Source organism: Tupaia chinensis, unplaced genomic scaffold (assembly GCF_000334495.1).
Source record: "Tupaia chinensis unplaced genomic scaffold, TupChi_1.0 Scaffold000184_1, whole genome shotgun sequence".
Taxonomy (NCBI): domain Eukaryota; kingdom Metazoa; phylum Chordata; class Mammalia; order Scandentia; family Tupaiidae; genus Tupaia; species Tupaia belangeri.
In genome coordinates, this window is record NW_006159659.1 from 874,562 (window position 1) to 898,422 (window position 23,861).

Consider the following 23,861-nt stretch of genomic DNA (forward strand, 5'->3'; position numbering starts at 1 on the left):
CAGTCACGAGACCCCTGGCCTAAGGGACACTGAGGCAGAGTCCCCTGCCCCAGTTCCAGTCCCAGCACCCCCAAGCCCAGAGACCTCTATCTCTGTCAGCCAGGACTGCCCTCAGCTCTACAGCAACCCCACTTCCATCTCCAGACCCCTGGCCTAAGGGACACTGAGGCAGGGTCCTCTGCCCCAGCTCCAGCCCCAGCACCCCCAAGCCCAGAGACCTCTATCTCTATCAGCCATGTAGGGATATTTTTCCTTCTCCACTTCTTTCATTTGTAAATTTCACACTTCTTATCATGCAGGATCGCCCTCAGCTCTACAGCAATCCCACTTCCATCTCCAGACCCCTGGTGAAATCGCGCACTGCACTAGTGCGCGATGCACGATTTTTTCTTTATTCTCCTTCTTACTTTCTTCCCACTTATTTAGTCCTCTCTTCCTCTGCCCTTCTGGACGGTCTAGATAGGTCTAGAATCACAGTTCTGAAATATTCTAGTATTGTGAGACTCTCTGGGATCCTCCCTTTTACTGAACCACCTGTGAAAAAGGAAATACTTTTCTTCAGACACCTGAAGAGAATACTCCTCAGACACATTGCTAAATACAACAGAAGAGACACTTCGGCAGTCTTCAACCCACAGCAAAAGGGAGACACACTTGCTCCTAGTTGAAGAAACATTCTCCTAAAAGTATTCCAAACTGAGTACATCTCCCAATGGCTAGAAGTAGAAGAGCCTCAGGTCTGAATAAACCAGGAAATATGTCTCCATTAAAAGAACACAGTAACTCCCTTCCATTTCTTGAAAAAAAAAAAACAAAACAGAGAATGTTACCAAAATATCAAGAGAAAGAATTTAGAACATTCATGGTGACCAAATTGTATGAGTTGGAACAGGAAAGAGACAATGAACTACAGGAGATTAGGAAGTCCTTCCATGTTATGAAAGAAGAAATGGACACGCTAAGAAAGAATCAGATGAAGTCTGTAATGCAGGAAATTAAAAACTCTCTCGAAAGTATTAAAAGTCAATTAGACCATGCTGAAGATTGAATCTCTGACATACAAGATAAAACCGCTGACCTAGAGAAAACCACCAAAATGATAGAGCCCATACAGTCACATATGGGACTTTAGAGATTACTTCTCTTTGTATTCCACCCTCTGTACCAGCACCTAGCTGAACAAAAAGCCCCAAATTAGTAGCTGGTCATTTATTTTTGATGCATAATGGAGGTAATAGTTGGATAATATCTTCTCCATTATAGAAAGTAGACTGGCCCTATGTTATATGTATTTACAGATTATGAGCCTAGAGAAGCCCAGATCAATAACTTGTCATAGTATTTGTTGCATGAGTTGACTACTACTGCATCACAAACCTCCTCAAATATCAGTGGTTTAAAACAACTGATTTAGTATTACTCACAAGTCTGCAGTTGGCTAGGGTCAGCTGATCTAAGCTGGATTCTGCCCAGGAAGCTCAGCTCCACGTGTCTCATCTCCAGGGATGTTCTTCTTATAGGATGACAGAGCTACAGGAGAGCAAGTAGATACATGTAAGCTTCAAACTGGCACCCTGACACTCCTATCATATTCCTTTGAACAAAGGAAGTGACATGTTTTTTAGCTCAAGGAGGTGGCAAAATACACTGTGCCTTTATGGAGGAACTCCAAAGTCACATAAAAAAAGATATGATACAGGGAGGGGTAAAAAGTTTGAACTAGCCTTGCAGTTTATCACAATTACAATGTCTGAGAATAGGCAACTTGACTATAGGGGAGTTTTGTGGATGTTAAAATAAGAAATGAATTTTGAATGTCATCAGTTGCAAGGTCCTCACTCCCTTCAAATGCTTATTCATTCAGTTCTTACTACTTCCAGGAAGGTCAAAATGGATGAAACAAAAATTTGCTATGTTCAGATAAATGTGACTCATCAGAGAGCCATGAGGTACCTGGTCTCACATGACAATCTCTCCCATTGCACCTCTGCACAGTAGGTAATACAGAAAGAAATTAACTTATTTCTTCCAGGAAGATGGGTTTATCTGGAAATTCCAAACCTTACACAAGTTCCCATCAGTAAATTAACTACAGTGGCTTTTATAGATGTAGAGGTGTTAAAATTAGAATCCCATGATAACCAAAACCTTTGAAGCATTTTCATTGCTCTCTTCCTAGTTTAATTAAGTCAACTTCCCTCATGGTCATCCAAATGAACAATACAAATTTCTTAGTGTCAAAACTACGATTCTGATATGTAAGAATCCACTGAAGCACATAACAAAACACAAAGGAAGCTTATCCACAGAAAGTTTTTATGGTTGGTGTTTTCAGTTTCATGAGAAGATGCAATATGAAACAAACTGCAATTAAAGTACCTTCAGAAATATCTTGCTTTGGCTTTGGCAATTATATAGCTACCTTGCTTCTGGTGGCAATTAGAATTTTATATGTACTGAAGAAAATAATTTTCCTCCAGTGCTCAAATTTGAAAGCTCTGTGTACTATATGAAACAAGCAAAAGGTAGCCTATGGTGATTAATTAGGGGTTAGATAGTCAGAAATACTACAAAGCAAATCACCAGAGCAACTTTTCTGTAAGAATTGAGTTTATAAACCTCTTGCTTCATTTGTACACAAACAGAAAAGTGCTTTAGCTTCAACTGTATGCATGTTCTCTTGAGAAGGATGCTTCTGCAATAGAATAGGAATATCAGGTAAAAGAACATTAGAGCCATTCTTTAACAGAAAAACAAGCCAAAACACTCACCCACTCAGCTTTTCCCAGAGCTCTTTACTTCAGGAAGATACACATGACTGCAATAAGAAATTGATGTAATAAAGATCCTACTTATGTTACATTTACAGCCAGTCCCGGAGAGACAGCTAATGGCACTCTAAAAATGGTCATTCTGTCAGAATTTTGGTGTCGATTACTGATTACACACAGAGTGACATCAAAAACTCAGTGACGGCACAAACAGCACCTGGCCAGGGCCTGTGCATGAACACAGACATTTGGTACATGAATATATTTGGTTCATTTGATTAAAACTCCTGGTATCATTAGCCAGCAGGGAAAATTAGAATTAGTCAGCTCTTTATTTTCTTTTTTAGTTCAATATCTACAAACCTATTCCAATTAGTGTAACCATAAGGGATGAAGCAAATGACGATTACAATTCATGAGAAGTTTTATACAACCTGGCAGAAATAACAGAAACAATGCTGCTCTGAGAGCCAGAGCACAGCTAGTAACAATAGCTAGCATTTAATTCACACTTCTCTTGGTGCCTGGTACTGTGCTGAGTGCTCTGTGTGCATTAATCTTCAACAACCCTACAACATGGCTGCTGTTGCCATCTCCATCTTACAGAAGAAGCTGAGAGAGAGATACTCAGAAACTGCTTCAATCTCACAGCAATACCAGCATCTATTTTCAGAACTAAAGCCCTTCCCATTCTAGCACAGTGTCAAAGTGTGTTGGACTCCAGTCCCTGTATTTTCGTATCTTGAAGTGAGTCCTTCAACAAATTGTTTTCTTTCTGTGGGCCTGTTTTCATACAGAAGTGAAGTAGTTGGGCTAGATCAAAGGTTTGCAACCTTGGCTGCAATTAGGTTCACTTGGAGTGCTCTTCTAAGGCAGTTTGTTGAGTATTTACTGTGTGCCAAGCATCTCTTTTGATTTTCTCAATAGTACTCTGAGATCTCATTGAAGAACACCAGATCTCATGAAAGAAAAATGGAGGTTTGAGAAGTTTGGTAACTTGTCTAGATTATAGTTCATAGGCTTTGATTCAAGCACATGGGCCAATGACAGTTCAGGGCTCTAGAATTTTGTGACAGCCACTCTGGGACTTTGAGTTTTGGGATGAATTATTGCCTTTCTTTAGTGACTTGGGACTGCTCTCCCTTTTTCTATGCTCATCCCTTTATAACATAGCCTTCCCATAATTTCCTAAGTGCTCTTTCTAAAATGTACATCTTCTCACCTTGAAGTCTGACATTGTGTCTTCAGAGCTTGCTGGATATTTTGTTCTCCTTAATGTAGTGTATGAAGTACTTCATGATCTGGTTAGTTCTCCAATCTCATTTCCCACCAATGCCTACCCTCCTCCACTTTGGGTGAAATGTGTCACATGGTTCCTCACACCTATGTTTTCACACATATTGCTGTTTCTTCCCAAGGATGGCCTGTCCCTCTTCTTACACCCAGCTCAATTCCTACTCCTCTTAAGCGTAACTCAAGCATCTCCTCTTTCTTGAAGACTCCTTTTGCCATGATGGGAACTGTATCTAGATTATAGTTCATAGGCTTTGATTCAAGCACATGGGCCAATGACAGTTCAGGGCTCTAGAATTTTGTGACAGCCACTCTGGGACTTTGAGTTTTGGGATGAATTATTGCCTTTCTTTAGTGACTTGGGACTGCTCTCCCTTTTTCTATGCTCATCCCTTTATAACATAGCCTTCCCATAATTTCCTAAGTGCTCTTTCTAAAATGTACATCTTCTCACCTTGAAGTCTGACATTGTGTCTTCAGAGCTTGCTGGATATTTTGTTCTCCTTAATGTAGTGTATGAAGTACTTCATGATCTGGTTAGTTCTCCAATCTCATTTCCCACCAATGCCTACCCTCCTCCACTTTGGGTGAAATGTGTCACATGGTTCCTCACACCTATGTTTTCACACATATTGCTGTTTCTTCCCAAGGATGGCCTGTCCCTCTTCTTACACCCAGCTCAATTCCTACTCCTCTTAAGCGTAACTCAAGCATCTCCTCTTTCTTGAAGACTCCTTTTGCCATGATGGGAACTGTATGGGACTCTCCTAATTTGTTCCCCCAGTACCCAGGACCTTATTTAAGATAGCTGGTTTGAATGACCACTTCGTTCTGAAGCATTTTTAGTCCTCCAATGTATAATTGACTCATTTGCCTGAATTGAACTGGAGAGGAGATGGCCTGAGAAGAGAGCAAAGTAGGAGATTTGTTCATGTCTACTACCCTCAGGCCCAAGTCTCATCATCTCACCCCTAGATTACAGTAATCACCTCCTGAGTGTTGCCACCATCTTACAGGTTCTTTCCAATGCACAGACCATGGTGACTCTTCTAAATATAAGGCAGATCATGTGACTGCTTTGCTGAAAACTCTGCAATGACTGTCATCTTGCTCTCAGTTAAAGCCCTGCTAACAAGGGCCTATGAGGCTCAATACTTGTCTGTTAGGAGCTTGTTAAAATGCAGACTCTGACCTAGTAGATCTGAGGCCAGGCAGGAGGGTTTGAATTTTTAAGCAACCCACAAGATGAGGCTGATGCTAGTGGTCCTTAGATCCAGTTCTGGGTAGTAAGGATCTCCATGATCTGGTTCTCTCTCTGCTTTCCTGTCTTATTCTCCTCCTTGCTCTCTCCACTGCAGCCATACTGACCTCCCTGCTGCTCAAAGAACACATTAGAAATGTTCCCTTGCCTTAGGGGCTGTGCACTAGCTATACCTTTTGGCCAAAATACTTTCACCAAAGATATGCATCTACATGGCTAATTCTCTTGCTTTCTTCACGTCTTTACTTAAATTTTACCTTTTCAGTGAGGTCCACCTTGATGTCCACCTTGACCACCTGATTTAATATTGCAGCCTGCTCTCTGCTTTACCTAACTTTGGGTCTCACACTTCTGAAACTGTTCTTTTTCCTCCCACAGCTCTAGTGACCTTTTAGCATATTCTATAAACTTATTTATATTTATTATTTTCTTATCTAGCTCCTCCACGATTCCAGAAAGCCAGTTCCTTGAGAAGCTCCCTCTGTGTATTATATTTGTTGAGGAACTATTGCTCTCCAAGAGTCTAGAACAATTGCCAATAAATACCCTTTGAATTGAAATGTGGTGGGTGAGTGAGAAAAGAAATGAAGGTAATGTGGTACGACTGTGTGTATTTTACTAAGTATATTTTCCTCCAAGTGTATTTTGCTTGGTACTTAGCATGTTGATATAAGACACTACTTTGCATATTCCTAAGAATTTTCTTGGTGAAGATGCAACAAAGTGGCCCAGTGCAGTGTCATAGGAAGTAAGGCACCACTCTGCAGTGCTGAAGTCTCATGAAAGACCATGGCTATGATCCTAGGTTGACCTGAAACATGCTAGGAATGGGCATATGAGTCCCTGATACTCGCTGGCTAGAAGGAGGGGTGGTGGGAATTAAGGAGTGAAAGAACTTTGTTAAGCATGCCTGTTTTTCTGTCAGTGAAATAAACAAGCACTAAAGAGTACTTGTGCCTAAGACATTTTATGGTTTACTTCGAGATGACTCAAGTTAAAATATTTTCTTCTAATAAACTTGCCATTATATTCAGAGCTAAATTTCAGGAAAGAAATTTTAAAAATGGTATTTGTAATTACTGCCTTCCATCTTACCTATGACTCAGATTGTTAAGTGCCTCTTCTGTACTTATTGCCTTCAAGTTTAGTAAAGCTATCAGGTATGCCTTTAATGATGGCAGAAGCGGATTTGCTTTTTAATTCTACCAGTCACTTTATCCTCCTTCCCCTTTCATTTTCCTCAATCCTCCTACATTACTAAGTTTTAACAAGGCATTGTTTGACTGACATTATAGTCAGTATTTTTATATAACTATGATTAGGTCATAGAATGACACGAGCCAACTTTACTGATTTAGCTCTTGAATTGATCATGCACCATGTACAAAGATCAATAAATTGCCTTTTTTAAAATTGGATTTTCTACTTGTCCAACCTCAAATAAATATTAGGTGGAACCATAGGAAATTGCTATTTTTATAAATCAAAATGGCTAAATATTGATAGTTTCTTGTTTCAACCTAAGTATAATCAGGGGGTTACTATCCATCTCCAGAGAATAACCAATTCCTTAAAATAGGAAGCAAGTCTTAGTTGGGTTGTAGCACAAAAAGCTTGCAAGGAAAAAAAAGGCACTTAGTCTTAGCAAAGAGAGGTCACTCTTGCTGTTCCCATGCATGGTCTCCAGCCTGACTACTATGGGCCCTATGAGCAAACCTTGTCACCAATATTCCAATTTTGTTTCCATAAGGCCATGTTTACCTACTCAGATCTTGAGCCATTGCCAAGGAATCTATCTAGATGCTGACCTCAGGCCATCTCCCTTTCCAGACAAAGCAAAGAAAGAAATGGGCTGCTTGAATTTCTATTGTGAGAGGATTCAACTTCTCTACCATTTGGGGTGGGGGGGCCATGCTTGAGTCAGACTATGTTCTGGCTATCTACCAATATGTAACAAACTACCCCCAAATACAGCAATGTAAACAACTATTTTATTATGCTCATTGCTTCTATGGGTCAGAAATTCAGATAACACACAGCAGAGATGACACCACAATGTCTGGGACCTCAGAATACTCAAAGAAGGGGGAGGATTTCACAGCTGGGATCTGGAATCATTTGGGGGCATCTTTATGTGTCTAGTGGTTGTTGCTGGCTATCAGAGGGACCTCATCTAGGCTACCAGCTAGAATGCCTACATGGCCTCTGTATGTGGGCTGTGAGACCACAGTATGGGTTTCCTTACAACACAACGGCTATGTTTCAAGAGAACTTTAAGAGAACCAGGTGGAAGTTGTATGACTTTTTATCAACTAGCCTCAGAAATCACATACATTACTTCTGCTGGACTAATAAGCCTGCTCAGATTCAAGGGATGGAATATGAAGGGACTTCAAAAGGTTAACAGAAAATGGAATCAAAGTATTCCATTGTGGTGCAAACAAATTTGGAAATACATGCATAATTTTTTTATAATATGCATTTTCCATGAGCTTTTTGAAAATCCCTTGTATTTATGCAGTATGTATTATCTATTATCATGAGGCAGTCACTCATGATCTTATTGAATGAAAATTGTTAAAATAATTATTCACAATGATTGATTTTTCTTATTAAATATTTAATAAACACTATGTGGTGAGTTTTACAAACTTTTAGGTAATTTTTAAGCATATTTGTTCACTTTTCAGAACTGGCACTTTTTTACCCATTTATGTGTGGAGTAGTGTGTGTGTGTGTGACATTTTACACAGGGTCTCACAGTGGCACAATCCTCCTGAGTCTCCCAAGTAGCTGGAACTACAGGCATACACTGTCTTTTCTGGCTTTTAGGGTGGGCTGGGAGTTGAACATAGGCTTCCCGTGTGGCCTCAGCCTGCCAAGCAGCAGCATGTATCGCATGCTACTAGAGCTGGGGCACCATTTTACTATTTTTATTTTTAAAGTTTATTTCTCCTGAGAGGCAGAAATGCCCTCCAACAGGGTCTCCATGCCATAATTCACTCCCAGTCACAGCTGGCCTGGATCATGGGCACATGTGTGCCTGGTATGCTCAGGAAGGTTCTAGGATGCAAACACAGGACCTTCCCAGGTAGATCTAGGTACCTTACCTCTATAAGGCTGCCTGGCCCCAATTTAAAACATTTTTAAAGTTCACTGGGGTCCTAACCCTTGTATAGTGGCATCAGCTGTAGAAGTAACCTTCTCATGGAAGAGAATAAAGGTTTATTTTTTCAGTGAACTCAAATTACAACTAGCTGCATTGATTACTGATGGCCCAAAGCCTGTAACAATCATCTGAGGATCAATGTTTAGATCCGGTTTTTCTGTTTGTCTTAAAATCCAGGAAGAGATTTGTCTCCTGTCCAGCAGCAAGCCAGGAATCAGTTCAACCTGCCTCTGGGCCAGCAATGTAAGCAGTCCTAAGCTTGTCCTTGTATTCACATTATAGTCGCACATGCTTTGTATTATAGCTTCAATCCTGATGGCAAACAACGTATGAATGCTGGCCAAGTAATGCCAAATACAGCTAAGAAAACTTTAAAAATAAAATAAATGTTTATACAAAGATAGTAAAAACATGTTAAGTAAATTAGATGAACAATGATGGTTGAAAATGAATTCTTACAAGGACAAACAGGCAAATGAGAAAATAGACAAAAGTAGTTTTATAAATATGTTTTAAAACTATGCAATTATCCTAGGTTACATAGAAATCATAAAAACATGGACTGGATATTGTAAGTATTAATTCTTATGCTAAATTTCTGTTAGACAATTCATTTAGAACTAGAGTTGACTGGATATTGTAAATAATAATTCTTATGCTAATTTTCTGTTAGACAATTCATTTAGAACTAGAGACAAATGTGACAATATATTAAAGCATTTGCAAACCAGCCTAACAAAAAGAAGCGGATAGAATAAATGACAAAAACAAAAAAGCAGTGTGTGTGTGTGTGTGTGTGTGTGTGTGTGAGTGTGTGTGTGTGTCTGCCAGTGAAGGCTCAAACTCCTGGAGAGGAAAAGGGATAAAGGTACTTTAAAACACTTAAACCTACCCCATGTTATAATCTCTATAAAGGAAGATCCCATCATATTTGTGTCATTAAAACTATTTCCATTTTACAAATGGTTTATCATATTATCAATAGTTCAATGTGGAATATTCTTTTCTTTTTTTCTTTTTTTTTCTTTTTTTTTGCTATAGTGTTCATGCTCTTGCCAGAGAAAGAGAGACAGAAAGTGAGAAATCACCCCCCAGGGAGAAAGGCCACATCACATTCCTTCTTCTTTCTGGATTTTGAGTGTACACACACACACACATGCCAAGAATGATTTTCATGCCACAGGGTCTGGAACTTGAACCATGGAGTCAGTCATCTGGATCCAATGCCTTAACCTCCATGCCACCTGCTGGCCCTTCAATATAAGTTTTAATTAATGTGTTACTTTGATTAATTGTGTTCTACCCAAACATTTTCAACCAATTAACCTGGAGCCATGCTAGGCAAAGTACTATCACGAATAGAAAGATCTGTGAGGTCAGCTGAAGTGGCACAGTGGTAACACATACTCTGCTTTGCTGAGACCATATAGGAAAGTCTCAGATTTACATCTTAAGGTCCCCCTATACATGCCAGAGGCACTTGTGGGCTCATGATCTTGACTGATTGAGGCTGGGAGTGAATCTCTGTAAGAAGACCCTACTGTGAATGTTTTTCTCTGTCTCATGCACCCTTTTTTTTTTGGTCTCTTCCTCTCATAGAAGAAATAATAAGTTTATAAGGTTTTAAAAATTTAAAAAGGATTGTGAGATACAATTTCTTGGGTTCATTATTTTGGTAACTTATTTGAGGAGGAAAATGTGTGAAAATTTTAAGATTCAAATAATAGCTCTGTCACAAGGCTCTCTAAATTACTGAATCAGTTGTTAATTTACACTTTTTGTAATGTGGTATATTATGTAATGTTAACTACGTCAATATAAAAATAAGAGCTAATGAATAAAATGAGGTAACAAGGAACTAAGGGAATTTCCTCCAAAACCCAAAAATTAAGAGGAAAACTGAAAAAGCAGAAATGTAATAGTGGAATTGAATGAAGCTCTTGATGTTCAGGGTTGGGTCATATTAATAGGTCTAACTGGTCCCTATGACCAAAGGGATTACATTTTAAGTGCCAAATGGAGACAAGTGCTTATACTTCAGAGCAAAGCCAGAAAGGTCTAACTGAATAAAGCCACAATCCTCGAAGGGCTATGCCGTAATGAAAGGGTGTAACAGGAGCAAACCCTACGCACTGCCAGGGAGACAATCACTCTGTTCTCAGATTCCCCACTTGAAAAGTTGGGACTTTAGTTCTACTCTCAGTTGAGTTCATCATTCAAATATTTATTTCTTTTATTGTCCAGTAAACCCTAACCCTTGAAATGAATGTAAAAAGTGGTCTCCATCTAGTGATTACCATGGTAGGAGCAAATGTCAATCTTGTCTAGAAAGTGACACCCTCAACTAGGCCACAAGGAATTCATGCAGATAAAGCAAACAAGAACTTCCCTATTAAAAAAATAATAATAAAAAGGCATACAGATACATCCACCATGAGCAAGAGGCAGCCAACACAACCTACATTTGGATGAGACCTTCAAGTCCTTAATATGATGAGATTTTAAAATATGCACTATTAAATATGAACAAAATATTTTTAAAAGGAAAACACTGGTCAGCCTCTTAGCGCAGTGATTAAGTGCCATGTGAAGTGAGCCAGATCTCACAGGGCTGAATCTTTGTCCTAGTAACTGAAAAACCCATCAGGCACATATGCATACATGTGCCCAGAATCCTAATGGGAAGGAGAAATGTAGGAATGGGGGTTGCAGCACGACCAGGCCTCATTGGAGGGCACTTTTGCTCACATTCTCTCTCTCCCTCACATGTACGTGACTTTTGGCATTTAAATAAATACATACATAAAGAGTAGACATGTAAGTTGACATCATCTTCCCATATAAGCACCACTCCAGCTTGTCTGGCCTTGCTCCACTGGGCATGGGCTGTGCATGCCTACTTAAAATGGGGGAGCCACTTCTGCTCTCATTTTCACTCTCTCTACGTAGAGGTACATTTTAAAAACTTTCATGTTGGGGACCAGCAGATGGCATAATGGTTATGTTGCTGGACTCCCACTTAGTCAACCAGGGTTTTAGTCCCAGACCTGGTGGCTTAAAACTCACACTGGCCACTGTAGACAAAGTGGAAGGAGAGTGGGAGTGGGGAAGAGTACAGGAAGGGAAATTTGGCAAAAAAATGGAGAACTAAGACATTTTGGGGACACAGATATGGTTTGTTGTCTGTTGATGATGTGTATAGTATTCTCAACTCGCCTGGTGTATGGTGTATACCATGTTGGGTAAAATCTCTTTACAATCTAAATGATGTATAGTGATTGACTGTATTAAAACAAACAAACAAACAAATAAAAATACTCCCACCAGGTGTGTGTGCCCAAAATCCCAAGAGGAGAATAGAGGAAAAGGATTGTGGTGTGGCAATTCTCCCTGCCGCCTCGGGGAGGGGGGCAATTTCTTGATTTGTCTCTGTTTCTCCAGCAAGTGTATGTGCCCTATAGCAAAAATCTCTCTCTTAAAACCTTTTTTTAATATTGAAAAGATCAAGTTTTCCAGTAGTAAAAGGCTTTAGATTATCATCACAAACTATTTTCTAAAGCAATCATTCAACCAATTAATCAGTCAGTAAGTAAGGAGAAGACACCAAATCTGGAATATTAGGAGGAGGTTCCTTATATGTACTACAAGGTATAAAAGACTTCAGTAAGAATGCAAATTCAAGAAAAGTAGTAGTAGTACATGAGATTAAAAGAACAGAGTGATAGGGAAACTGCAGGGTTTAAGACATTTGTTTACTATTACACTAAAAAATAGAGACAGCAAGGATCAGAATATTCAGGGCTGAAAACAGGCATGGAAAAATATTTGAGAGAGTCTCAAAATATGCAGAGAGAAGATAATAGAACTGGAAGACAGACAAGACAATCTAATACATTAGATACTTGTGTTCCTGAATGTAGAGAAATAGAGTGGTAATACAGGAAAATCTTATTTAATGAAGGTAAAAGGACATATTAAGCTCAAAGAGTATCTTTTATAACAGGTAAAAAAAAGACACAGAACTGGCGTCAATATTGAACTTCATTTAAAGATTTTTCAGGTATACAGGTAATTGAAAATCAGAAGTTTCAGAAAAACTCTTGGCATGATGCTCATTTGTTTTTGTTGGCCTATGTCAGTAGCCCATTCCTGGATCAATGATGAGAATGGGCTATTATTCTTATTGGCTGGGCTGTATCACCCAGAGCCAGGGTTAAGGACAGCCCCACATAATTCACTGATGGTGGAGGAGCGACTGGTTCCTCCAAAAAAATCCAGGATGCTGTGACCAAGAGAAGGGGGATGGATTCTGAGCAAATCAGAAGAGCAACTATTTTGTTATCTCCCCAGGTTAACATGTAAATTTTGAGAACAAGAACTGCATATTACACTTCTTTTTATCTCATGCGAAGAGTACGTCAGTTCCTTATTATGGTGTAGGTGCTCAAAAACATTGATTTGACATAACTTCATTTGTTTGTGAAATGAGGAAGCTGTAATAATTGAATTCTAAGACTCCTACAACTTTAATAAAGTTCTATGAAAGATTCCCTGAAGACATATCACACAGGGTCCCACAGTAAGCTCTTTCTATAAACTATAAAATATTTGAACATATATTTGTAGGTATAGCTCACAATAGACATTTTCAACTTCAGAAACTTCAAAAATTTTACAAAGTCCTATGAGATGAGCATATTTTCATGTGTCATTCAGGTCAGTGATTTACAACTTGAAGGGACAGTTGTCCTAATTACTCAGAGGCCCTTTTCTAACATTCATATTTTTGACTGAACTGTTTTACATCACTTCTAAGCCTCTAAGGAAGGAAGGAGAGTTTAATTTTTATCTGTTCCCCTGCCATTTATATCTACTTCAATATTCACTGTTTAATCACCATTTCCCATTTTGTTTAGCTGCAAAACTACCATCTTCCTTTTCTCTCCATCCACTTAATTGCCCACCAAGTCCTATTAATTCTACCTACAAATGTAGTTTAGATCTCTCTTCTACTCTTAATTCTTGCTCCCATCCTGGGCAGCATGGTTCAATTCTTATATATTTACCATGTATTCCTCCTGTTGTACTTTTCATATGAATATATAGTGGTAAGAAGACAGGCTTGAAACAGTCTGCCTGGTTCATAGCCTGGCTCTAGCAATTGTTCTGTGTGACTCCCAGGGAGTTACATAACCTCTCGGAGCTTCAGCTCCCTGTTGTGTAAAATGAGTCTAAAAATAGTACTTTATAAGGTTACTGGGAAAATTAGATGAATTAAAACATGTTAAATATTTAGATCAATGTCCAGCACATATGACATAGATATTAACTATTATATGTGAGTTTTACAGCATAATATTTTTGCTATGAATATATAGGTCACTGATTTCCCCAATAGCCTGGGAATTTATCAAGGGCAGGGCTATATAATTAACAGTGTTTGTTAAATAATAGCAGTAGTATGCATTTTACTCACCAACTCCCTGAACAATGTTGGGGCAGTTTAAAATTTGGTCAAATGAATTTCGCCTGTTAGAATAACAGTTCTGCAAAGTAACCACTAGATGGAAGCAAAGCCCTTTACAAAAATCAACTCCCCAGAAACTGCTGAAGTCTTAGCCCTTTTGTCTCCTTTATCTATACAACCTCATTGTCGCCAACAACAAAATAGCATCATCATCATCAATAACCACAGCTACAACAAAGGCAGCTAAGAAGAGATCCAGAACTTTGCATACTGAACATATTTCAGAATTAAGGTTTTGGGAAAGTCTTTGTACTGAATTTAGAAATTATTAGTCAAAAATGCTGAAATATTGTCATTTAACTGACAACTAGCTGCCACCCATCCACACTTACATAACAAGACTCTCCGAAGCTCATCACTGGGAGGATGTAGATCTCCAGGTCTATGCCGTGTGACTGCCACATAACGACCAGCTGTCCCTGCGAACGACACACCTCTCTTCATTATTTATGAAGAATTGTTTTCCTATCTTGTTGGAGATGGAGTGATTTATAGGTATTCAATGATTTAATTACTGGGCTTATTCTCTGGGAGTTTCTAGATCTCATCTTCAAACATGTGTCTGGTGTCCTTTGTTCATAGAGTAGGAATTCATTTCCTTCTCCCTTATTTCTAGGAGGGATCTTGGACTTTGTTTTCTCCATATGATTCCCATGTTTGACACCCTCCCACAAGCGTCACCTCCCTTTATATTAATGTCAGCAAAGATTCCCAGTGGGGAGGAGGCCATGATTAGTTGAAATACTCCTCACCCCAGATGCTGTTGAGCTCCCAGGAACTGTTTAGTTTTCTCTAATTAGCCTTCTCCGACTATTGTTACAGTGGATTAATACTGTTTCTCTTAGAGTGGGGATGGCTTTAATATTCTTAAATATTTCTGGACTCTTTCACTTTTACTCCTCCTCTATTTCCTGTTCTCCCTCACTTTCCTCTTTTCTCTATTTCTTTGTTCCTCTTAAAATTATACATATTTCCTTTCTACAATGCAATGCTATCTTAATCATATAATGAGGGAACATCCAATAATATAAATTTGATCTTAAAAGTGAGAGGTTTTTTTCTGTATACTAAATATAAGTATGTGATATCTTGGTAGGAAAAGAAAATTTCCTCTTAGAAGGAATGCTCAATTATTGTTATCATTGCCCCAAAGCTGAATGAGTGCATAGCCAAGCCAAAGTGCAATGACCTACTTAGGATCACCCCAAATCATGTGGATGAAAAACGATGTCAATTCTGGCTTTTTTTTCTTATGATTTCTTTCTAGGTGGAGAGAGGTTTTACTTGCTCACTCACTGCTCAAACCAAACCTCCATCTGAGATTTAGACTTTTAAAATATAGTCTGGAACCTGAGCAAATAGGAATCAGGTTATCGCAGCTGAATTCAATTTCTTGGGATGCCCTCTTTTCTTCCAACAGAGCAGCCAAGTGAAAAAACTCATCTAAGGAGCAGAAGGGACAGATTTGGGTTGTCCTCCTGTGGCCAGAGCTGCCAGGTTCAGTTTAGTCATTAAACGCATGCTGCCCTGGCAATAACCAAAGAATCTAAAACCATCCCAGGCCCACTGCTAACCTTAATAAAGAGCTGAAGGAATATTCAAAGAAGCAAAGCATGTTTCTGTGTTCCCCTGAAGCAACATGAAGTCTGCTAAGTATTTTGACTTATGAATACACAAGCATAGCAAGAAATTCTGTTCTATACCTTCATGCTCACTGGCTGTCACAAAACGTACGACAAACACAGACGTCTGGGGTTGCTTTTCACCAGGGGTGGATGGAGGAGTCTCCAAGCACGTGGGTGAAGCTGTGGCCGTGTGATCTGCCTCCCTGGTTAGCCTCTGAGCTGGCCTCACAGCTGCCTTATGTAATGTGGTCTGCTTGCTGATGGGCTCCTGCTTGATTGGTTCCAGAGTGGGAACGGCAAAACCTGTGCACAGTCCCCGTGAGTGCTAGACGTGGCCAGCTGATTTGATTTTGTATTTCTCCTGCACCAAGAGGTTAAAGTGAGCATTACTTAGGAAATAAATGTGTGCTCAGTGAGGTGAGGAATGATCTGGATGACTAATGGAGGCAGTGGAGGAGGTCTGAATTAAAGGTGTTTGTGTGGGTGAAGGAGAGTGAAGAAGTAAGGAAAGGAATTATGAGGGAAAATTCTCTCACCACTAGCAGCTAACCATAGATCATTGGAATTCATTCCTTATCAAACATGAGCAGGAACCAGGGAAGGGAATACTGCTGAGTGGAATGTCAAATAGAGCGACTAGCTTTCTCTTGCTGCCCTTTCAGTCTAAATACTTCAGTAAAGATATGCAGCTGTCTGCAGAGCTGTTACAAGGAAGCAATAAAGTAGAAAGACATTCGTTGATGGAAGATTTACTACTAAGGGCATAGCTTATTGTATCTTTTAAAAGCCCACATCATTTGTTTTTGAGTCAAAACACTTTTTAAGAATATTTCTTTTCTTCTTTACATATATATATATAAATAAAATGTCTCTTTTCTCTGGAATTCTTTTTATACTTCTTCCAAAACTAAGGGGACTCAACACAAATTTTGACTCTTTTGGTGAAAATTTACATAAGTAGCCAAAATCTTTACCCACTGCCCCTTCAGAATTGCTTTATTTTTACTTTTCTGTAAATATGAACAGCAACAAAGTCCCTAAGTAACAGTGCTTTGAATTTCTCCTAGGCATGTCCCTGGGCGGGGGGAGTGTTATTTCTCACTTTCTATCTCTGTCTCTCTGGTGAGCACCCATTCCTTATAGCAAAAATCCCTCAAAAAAAAAAAAATCTTGGGCTTATTTTTAGGAGAACAACCACAACTCTCAGCGGGTCCTCCATAACCATCGACTTAAGACTGTAAAGTTGAACATTAATGAGTTCTCTTGTTCGCCCCCGCCCCAATAAAAAATTCTTTTTGGTATGATAATTTTGTTTACTTCTCCCGTGAGCCAGTCGTTACCGAAATCCATCACCAGAGGACGCGCATTTACAGAAAATGCACCAGTTTCCAGCTCTGGCTGATCGCTTCCCCTGCTATTTGCAGGATGGAAGAAACAGGTTTTATTCGGAGGTATTTTCAGTTCAAATTCAAGTTCTAGAACTTAGATTTATTATTAGCCTGTTCTCTTACTTGGGTGGAAGGGAAGAGAAAAACAGGTCTGTCTGCAGCCATTGTGTTCTACCCCTATTCGAAACTGCCTCAGAAACTGCAAGTGTTCAAAGATAAAATGAGCCTGATCGCCTATGGATCTGAGCACAGGCTCCAGCCTCTCTCAAATGACAAATCGCCTCATGTTACTCAAGAAACCACAAAAGATTCACACCCGCCCCCTCCTCCCCCGGGCCTTGTCCTGCAAATGATTTGCAATCCCAGACAAGTATTATCTAACACTGAAGCAGAAGCCTGCAGCTTGGGCTTGTTATTTTGTTCAGAGAAAAGACATTTTAAAAATGGTTATTATATCACTCTCCTAAACGCCTGTGAGAAAAACATTTCTGAGGATTGTTAGAAACGCCAGAGAAGTGGAACTGATTGAAATTTGCATCAGAGCCAATGATTGTGAGAATCCACCACTGCCCGAGGGAGTAATTTGAAGGAAAAGAGAGAACCTGATGGGGCGAATAGGAAAAGCTACAGACCTCAAGGGGGAAACCTGGGTCTAATCCTGGCTGATTGCTACCTAATGGGCTGAGTGTCCTTGGGTTAGTTACTTAACTTCTCTGGGCCTCAGTTCTGCAAGCTGTTGATTAGATGATCTCAGAATTCTTTTCATTCTAACAAGACATCCTTCTCTCAAGAGCAGATGCAGATGACGTTGTTAATTTGATGACTCATGGAGAATACAGAAACATCCAATAATGTATTAACCATTTTCCAGGATGTTGTAATCTTTCAAACAGCTTTGAAGTACTCTGTATTTTCTTATTTATGAAAATAATTCACTATTTAGCATTTCAAGTGTTTTTCTGGCAAATTCTCTCTGGGTAATGTTAGGCAGGCACTGTGGCATGGTAAAAAAACGAACAAACAAACAAAAAAACAGGCTTAGGTTTGGACCCTGGATCTGCCTTTCATTTGCTGTGTGTGACTTTGGACAAGTTACTTAACTGGACTTTTGATTCTTAAATTGCAAGAATCTTTTAGAATTATACTAAGAAACAATGAACTAACTAGATGGTTGGGCATACGTCGAATCATCATTACATGAGAATTCTTTAGAACTATTCATATCTTTCATTATTACTAAAACATCCATCCACCTATTGTATAAAACTATTTCAAGAGTTATTTAATCCCGAAGAACTATGCACTATTTAGTTCTCTTGGTTATATGTTTACTGACTTACAAACTTCAGAATTGCAAAATCTTGAATGAAGGAATTTCAGGAAGATTTTTCAGAGATATAGTCCTGTTTGGAAAATGATCTCATCTTCTCCAAAAGTGGGAATGTGGAAACTGTTAGAGTATCTAGTCTTTGCAACCTGAAGGGATAGGACGAGGACTCCTTGGTTGGGGGTAAGGTACAGATTTCTACAGTGTAATGTATGCTGGAAGATGGAAGGTGCTGGTATGTTAAGCAGAAGGATGGAAGGGGGTTCCACCATCTCTGGTGGTCACATCCTCATGGTCATTCCTGCATCTCCTTCAGAGTTTCTATCACCCAGTTGGAGACAGAAAAGAGAATTACTGGGAAAAACTGGTGAAAGCCAATTACTGAAACAAATCTTTAGGCTGAGTCCAGAGGATGGTGTGTGAAGCAGCTCAGTTGAACATGTGTGCAGGGTGGGAACTTCTGCCCCTGTAGCTCCAGGCACATGTGCATGTGTAGCAGATGCTCTTGGTGCCCAGCCTGCGGCCCCCAAGATTTCCCCTCCTTGCTGTAGGCTGCTTTTTGTGACCATCTTTGATGCTCTGCCTGAAGTCCTTTTCTGACAGGGAGCTTGCTCAGGGCAAGCTTTAAGTGCCACATTTAATTCCCCTACAGAGCAGCTCTCAACCAGTGACCAGCAGAGAAATGGGTGAAGGAACTACCTCAGTTTATGTCCTGCTTGGGTTGCCTCTGAGGCATGTTTGGTGTTTTCTCCGAGTTCCTCTAAGGATGCACTACCTTCGTTGGCTTTCTTCCCTTCCCTAAATCACTTCTTCCCGCCTCCACTGGTGTACTCAGTGTGCTGGCACTCTAATCTTTGTTTCTGGGTCTGCTTCTGCAAGAATGCAACCTAAGAGATCAGGATAAGGCTTCTAGTTTAAAATTTTCACGTGATGTTTCTGCTTACAGAACATGAGTTATGGTGTCATATAGATGTAGGTCTGTGATTGGGCACTGCCATGCATGCGTTTTGTACCTTAGGTCAAGTTCTTTTATCTATTCAAGCTTCAATTTATGTACTTAGCTAAAAAATGAGTGTAAGGAAACTTAGTCATCAGATTGATGTGATAATTGAATATGAGTCTGCCTGCAATGTGACTAGCACAGGGTCTGGCTCATAGGAAGTCTTAGCTTTCAAGTAAATATTGGCAATCACTAACTGTTCTTGCTCTTATTTGCCCTCCTAAATATGCATAGGAGAGCTCCTACATTGGCTGTGAAAAATGTCTTCTGGGGCTACTATGGAAATCAGAAGAGAAAAATGATGATTTGTAGCCTTTTCATTCCTAAGGCAGAACATAATTTTCTCAGAAACATTAGGCTTCATTTAAAAAGAAATGCTATATGAGCAGGAATAAACAGAGACACAAAAAAGGAAATGCCAGTGAAAGTGAAAAGCCAGTCCCAGTTGGCTCTGAACACGATAGGTGTGCAAGTGGGAGCTACAACAGTGAACATCTAAGGGTTATTTTTAGAAGCTGGGGAAATGCTGAGGAAGAAGTAAGAGGGGAAATATGCAGCATTTCTGTAACTCATTTCCAAGTAGCTCTGAAATGAAGTTTTATATTTAATGGAGTTTTAAACAATTGGGATTGAAAGCCTAAAATAGAAGTAAGAACACTTAGCCAACTTCGGAGCATTTTGTTGGGTCTGCTGCAGAATATTAGGCTTGGGAAAGCTGTATGCAGGGATAGATAACATACACGGAAGTGAACATAGCCCTGCTATTACACTTAGGTTTGATTTGCCTTAAGACTCTCACTAATGATTCTTTTCCAGCCTATTGTTTGAACCGTATCTCTGCCTAGATGATGACATCAGCCTTCCTTATCCACTAGTTTATCCTTCTTTGTCTTCCCTTTAATAAAACTGTGTTTTTGACTTCAGTGCTTTTGCTCTGTTGCTTCTCTACTTTGGCGTGTCTTTCTGATTACCTTCCTGCAGAAGTTCCATCCTTCTTCAAATTCCTTCTACTACTTGGTGCTCCAGACTCTTCACTTTGACTTATGGGGCTGGAAAGAGAAATTAGGTCTATGCTGTCAATGCTTTGGGTGCTGTTGTCTGCAGCCTGTAGAAATGGATGCCACTGGAAGTCTTCAAGGAGGATAGACAGATAGTCACACTATCCACTGTGTGTAAGAATAATGCGGGCAGCCATGTGAATTACACCTTCAGAGGGGCTCAGGCACAAGGAGGGTAGGATATGAACTAAGCAAGGAGTAAAGCCAGAGCAGCAGAAAAGATGACTTTGAGAGACCTCTGGAGTACTTATTTGAAAGAGCTTGATGACCAGTTAGACGTGGAGAACAGAAGGAAACGAGGACAGGGTAACTATGGGGGACTGGAGGCTTCTACAGATCTGTGCAGGGCAGTGATACAAGGCAGGACATGGGGTGGAACAGATAAGAATTTGATTTGTATGTGCGTTGCTTGATCATTTATTTGCAGCTCTCCCAATGTGTAACTGGAGATGTGAGTCTGAACCCCTTGGATAAGGACAGAGTACTTTTCTCCCAAAACTTGATAATGAAATTATTGAGAAAGAGAGTAAGAGAAGTCTTTGGTGAAAGCTATAGGAAAATCCAATATTTAAAAGGCACATGAAAGAAGAGAAAACTGAATGAGATTGAGAAGTGATCTGAGAAGTAGAAGAATCAGAGTGTGTAGACCGAGATATTGAATGAGGGGTTTTGAAAGGAAGGGGCTGCTCAACAGCTTGAAAACTGCAAAATCATCATGTGAGGTGAGAACTGAGGAAAGCCTATTTGATTTGACATGTTGGTGATCAACGGCAGTTGCTCGGTAGACTGAATAGTTCACAGGAGACTGAAGAAAGTATTGGGTGGGAAAAAAGAAGAAAATGGGACTAAAAAATGTTTCAGAGGACCTTGACAATGAAGGGTCATAGCGGCCTCAAGGCCAGGATCAGTTACCTATCTGGAACCAGCTTTTATGTTGACCTCTGCTAAATGCTGATTTAGTCCTATTGTCTAAATCTGTCAAGATCAAGAGAGAGGTTGGTGTGGCAAAATAGGATCAAGAACCCCCAGGGCAAGGAGCCCTGCAAGGTGCTGTTACAATAAATTGTTTAAAAAGTAGAACGAGAACATCTAAAGGTGTCTCCTATGTTGTGCGAACCAAATTTCCTTTTGTTCCTCATCACAGACAGAAGAAAAATATAATCTTTCCCGAAATGCCCAATTGTATAAGCAGGGACATAACTTACATATACAGCCCAGGTAATGCTATTGAAAAAGCTATACCCGAAGACTTAATGAGGAAATTTAGACAGATGTGATGGAAATACTAAAGCTAATGTTAGCCTTTGCAGCCATTTAATTCCAGGCACAGCAATTTCTTCTTTTCTGAATGTGAGGAGAATTTGATGACTAAATTAAAAGGAACAGGCAGTCTAAGTGTTAAGGTAGTGGTGAAGTCCTTGACATTATAAGAGCTAATGATGAAAATAGGAAAGTCTGTACTTCTTTGTATAAATTACATTTTAGAGAAAATATCAGTTTTCTAATTTAATTTGCCCTACACTCTTGGAGTGCCTGTAATAACACAGGCACCATGCTCTCAGCATTGGGGGAATAAAGAATGATATATGATCTCTTTACTAAGTGGCTAGATTCCTACCTTAGATGTCTAGTTCTACTCAAAGCACTTTTAGTTTCTAAAGTCTTGAATAAACAATAATGAATTCTTGTCTTAAAAAATTAAATCTAGACAGTGATCAATGACTACCAATTCAGAAACAACCAGATCTTATAATGGAGGTGTAAATTACCGTCTATGGCATCATCTTGTCAAAACATCAAACCAGGCCCAGTCTCTGTGGCACAGTCTATAGCATACTGGACTCTGGAGCTGGAAGCCATATGCTGATCATGGTTTGAGTCCCAGGCCTGTTTGACCTGAAAATTGACTGGGTGCTGCCCATGTGCCTAGGATCCTGATGGGCTACAAGATCGGAGGGAATGGATTGTGGCACAGTCGAGCCCTGTGGAGCATAGTTCTTTCACTCTCTCACTCATGTGTGCACATGTACTTTATTATGAATTAAAAAATAAATCAAACCAGAATATGATCACGCTTCTAAACTTAACTACCAATTTACAGAGAACAGAGGAATGTGTTAAATGATACCATAGGGATGCACCCTTTCTCCCTTCTTTTCCTGGGAGATCATTAGATCCTTTAACTACCAGAAGGGACCACTCCAGTCACTTTATCTTAAAGTGCTTATAAGATGCTTAGCAAAATCCAGATTATCAAAACTCTAGGGATAAGCAACATGCTTTCTTCAATAGCAAAACTGCATCAAAAAAAGAAAGAGAGGTAGAGAGAGGGAGAGAAAGAGAGTATAAATTTAGAAGCTAGAGAAAGTAAGAATCTTAAAAGACATAACAACTAATTGAAAAGTTTGGACTTTATTTCTATTTATTTATTTATTTATTTATTTATTTATGGAGAGGTTTTTTTCGCTGTAGGGCGCGTGCGCTCACCAGACAGAGAGAGACAGAGAGACAGAAAGCAAGAAATCACCCCCCACCCAGGGGGATGGCCATGCCGCAATCCCTTCTCCTCCATTCTCCTCTCGGGATCTTGGGGTGTGTTGGGCTGGCATGCACAAATGCCCAGCGTGAGTTTTAAGCCACTGGGTCCAGGATGCGAACCGCGGTCGACTATGTGGTAGTCCAGCGACATAGCCATTACGCTAATTGCTGGCCCCAAGTTTGGACTTTATTTTTATTTGAACCCAAATAAATTGTAAAAAATATATTAAATATATTAGGGAGAATTTAAATACTGACTAATTAATGATATTAAGGACTAATTATCATTTTTAGTGGGAATGACAATACGGTTATGTATTATAAAAAAAAGAACCATTGTTTAGAGTCACATGCTGAAATATTTAAGGGTAAATTGATATGGTGTCTCGGATTTGTTTCAAAATAATCTAAAAGGAGGAGGGAAGTTGGTGGGAGAAGAAAGAGACATATTTAGCCGTGAGCTGATAACTTTTTAATTGAGTGATGGACTCATGGGTTCCTTCCTTCTATTTTTGTTTAAAATCTTCCACTATAAAAAATTCTAAAAGTTGGGAAAAATAGGTCTAGTGTCATTCAAGATGATTAAGTATTAAATTGAGATTTTTTTTCCTCACAAGTGGTGAACTAGTTATAGAGCTACTATGAGGCAGGTATAAGGCACTTTTTGTTCACGTGGGATGGGAAGAATAACAAATTTAGCTACATTTCCCATGGCTTGAATTGAGACATCACTGGCATCCTTTTATCTGTTTATCCTTTCATCTTGAAGATGTTATTTCAGATGTTGATGTGAATTTTGGCATCGAGTGGGCTGAGCTCAGTGTTACTGTGTGATGAAACAAACTCAGAAACAGGAAGTATGGGGAGAAGAGGGGGATGCTGCACCCTCATGTTGCCCTAGGAC

The 23,861-nt window shown here is 39.5% G+C and overlaps 1 long non-coding RNA gene across 1 annotated transcript; it reads right to left on the minus strand.

Moving 5' to 3' along the window:
• Positions 1 to 1,442: 1,442 nt before the first annotated feature.
• On the minus strand, positions 1,443 to 15,846 carry LOC102495554 (uncharacterized). The gene is made up of 3 exons (XR_334274.1): positions 15,725 to 15,846; positions 14,354 to 14,440; positions 1,443 to 1,530 (listed from the first exon to the last, which is right to left on the minus strand). It is a non-coding gene; the product is annotated as an uncharacterized LOC102495554 (long non-coding RNA).
• Between the last annotated feature and the right edge of the window lie 8,015 nt (positions 15,847 to 23,861).